Raw genomic sequence first — 3,114 nt, forward strand, 5'->3', positions numbered from 1 at the left:
TATTAGAACTGTAGAGTGTTCAAAATAAAAGGGTCAATCATGGGATTCACTGGTGAATTCCTAACATTTAAGAAAGAAATAACACCAATCCTATACAAACTCTTATTTAAGAAAAAAAAGAAGAAGAGGTGGGAACACTTTCAATTCATTCTATGACTCCAATACTACCCTAATGCCAAGACCAGATAAATAAATCACAAGAAAAGAAAACCACAGACGAATAACCACATGTATATGGACAGATAATTTTCGACAAAGGAGCCAGAAACACAATGGAGTAAAGATATTCTCTTCAATAAATGGTGCTAAGAAAACTGGAAAACCATATGCAAATGAATGAAAATGGAATACAGTTGGTCCCCATTTACAAAAATTAATTCAAAGTGGATCAAAGACGTACATATAAGACCCAAAACAATAAGTCACATAGAAGAAAATACAGGTACAAAACTTATGGATCTTGGTCCTAGAGAACATTTTACGAACTTAGCTCTAAAGGCATGGGAAGTAAAACAAAAAATAAACGAATGGGACTATATCAAATGAAAAGCTTCTGCACAGCAAAAGAAACTGACAACAAAACAAAGAGACAGCTAACTGATGGGAGATGCTATTTGCAAACTCCAACAAAAGTTTAATTTCCAAAATATATAAAGAACTCAAAAAATGCAACAACAAACAATCCAATCAAAAGTGGGCAGAGGACCTGAAAATACACCTCTCCCAAGAGGATATTACAAAGAGCCAATAAATATATGAAAAGATGTTCAACCTCACTAGTAATTAGAGAAATACAAATAAAAACTACAATGAGATACCACCTCACACCTGTAAGAGTGGCCATTATCAACAAGACAAGTAATAACAAATGTTGGAGAGGTTGTGGAAAAAAGGGAATCCACATTCACTGATGATGGGAATGTAGACTGGTACAGACACTATAGAAAGCAGTCTAGGGATTCTTCAAAAACCTAATTATACAGCTACCATATGACCCAGCAATTGCTCTGCTGGGTATATACTCAAAAAACTAGAAACATGTATTCACAAACATATATGTACCTCTATGTTCATTGCAGCATTATTCATGGTGGCCAAGACATAAAAACAAGCAAAGTGTCCTGTGATAGAGGATTGGATAAAGAAGATGTGGTACATATACACAGTGGAATACTACTCAGCCATAAGTAAGGATGAAATACCGACATTTGCAACAACATGAGTGGACTTTGAGAATATTATGCTAAGTGAAATAGTCAGCCAGCAATAGCTGAGAACCATACAATTTAATTCATATGTGGGATATTAAACTGAAACTCATGAACATAAACAGCACTGTGGTGGTTGCCAGAGGGAAGGCAGTGAGGGGTAAACGGGCTCCTATTATGTGGTGACTAGGGGCCTAGTGCACAAAATTTGTGCACAGACAGGGTCCCTAGGCCTGGCGAACAATCAGGGCCAATTAGGGCCTTCCAGCTGCCGACTGCTGGCTGGGGCCTTCCTTCATTCCACACCACCCGCCCCCTGGTGATCAGCGCACATCATAGTGAGCAATCAAACTCCGAATATCCCAATCAAACTCCCAAGGGGATAATTTGCATATTAGGCTTTTATAGATACAGATGGGAGAAAATTTGACTATTGTTAGTGGGAACAAGGTACAACATACAGATTTTGTAACATAGAAACCCACACCTGAAACCTATATGATCATGTCCATCAATGTCACTCCAATAAATTTAATTTAAATATAATAAAAAATACATGAGAAAGAATCAACAGCAGGTTAGATGAAGCAGATGATCAAAACAGTGACTTGGAAGACAATGTAGCAGAAAACACAAAATCAGAACAGTAAAAAGAAAGGTTGCAGGTTTGATCCCTGATCAGGGCACATGCAAGAATCAACCAATGGACCATGCTCCCATCACCGCACTCCACTCTGCTCAGGTTCCGTGCAACTCCACGCCCACCATGGCCTCCATCCAGCAGCTGGTAGGGAGATGGCGCTTAGTGGAGAGCAAAGGCTTCGATGAGTACATGAAGGAATTAGGCGTGGGAATGGCTCTGCGGAAACTGGGCACTATGGCCAAGCGAAACTGTGTCATCATTTCCGACGGCACACACCGCACCGTCAAAACCAAGAGCACGTTGAAGACCACCCAGTTCTCATGCAACCTGGAAGAGAAGTTTGAAAAGACCACAGCAGATGGCAGGAAAACTCATACCGTCTGCACCACGAGTGGGACGGGAAGGAGAGCACCATCACGCGGCGGCTGGAGGGCGGGAAGCTAGTGGTGGAATGCGTCATGAACAATCTCAACTGTACTCGGGTCTATGAGAAAGTGGAGTAAGAATTCCATCATCCTTCCAGACAGGAATTAGCCATGAGAATAAACAAGCTCAGTTCAATGAGCAAATCTCTCCATGCTTTTTTCCCCCATTACAGTGTTCAGTTATCACAACCATTTTACATGCAACTATTTCTGAGTTGGTTTAATTAAGATTGACTGTTTTGTTAGTAAATAAATGTGTTTATGCTATAATAAAATAAAAAAGAATAAACCAATAAATGCATAAATAAGTGGAACAACAAATCTCTTCTCTCTCTCTCTCTCTCTCTCTCTCTCTCTCTCTCTCTCCCATCCTCTGTGTCTCACTTCCTCTCTCTCTAAAATCAATCAATAAAAATAAATTAATAAGTAAGACTGTCACCTGATTTCTCTACAGAAACATTTCAGGCCAGAAAGGATTGGCATGAAGTATTCAAATGATGAAAGTTAACATCCTAAAACCAAGAGTACTCTACCCAGAAAAGCTGTTTTTCAGTATCAAAGGACAGATAGGCCAAAACCGGTTTGGCTCAGTGGATAGCAAAATTGATTAAAAACTATGGTTCAGACTTTAAGGGGAGAGGAAGATGGCGACTGGTAGGAACGTAGGGAGGGAGAGAGTGTGAGAGCTCGAGGGAGTGATAGAGGAGTGTGTGGACGTGAGTGGTGTGTGTGTGTATGAGCTAGGGACAGCTAGATTCTGCAGGTCTTCTAATGGCATGCTAAACCAGGCAGTCTTAGACGGCAGAGTCCCGCTCCCTACGCGGACACGCCTGGGCGG

General features: G+C 40.7%; 1 pseudogene; it reads left to right on the forward strand.

Annotated features, from left to right (window-relative positions):
* The first annotated feature begins 1,896 nt into the window (after positions 1–1,896).
* On the forward strand, positions 1,897–2,546 carry LOC102758566 (annotated as a pseudogene).
* The last annotated feature ends 568 nt before the right edge of the window (positions 2,547–3,114 follow it).

This window comes from Myotis davidii, unplaced genomic scaffold (assembly GCF_000327345.1).
Source record: "Myotis davidii unplaced genomic scaffold, ASM32734v1 scaffold3763, whole genome shotgun sequence".
NCBI lineage: Eukaryota > Metazoa > Chordata > Mammalia > Chiroptera > Vespertilionidae > Myotis > Myotis davidii.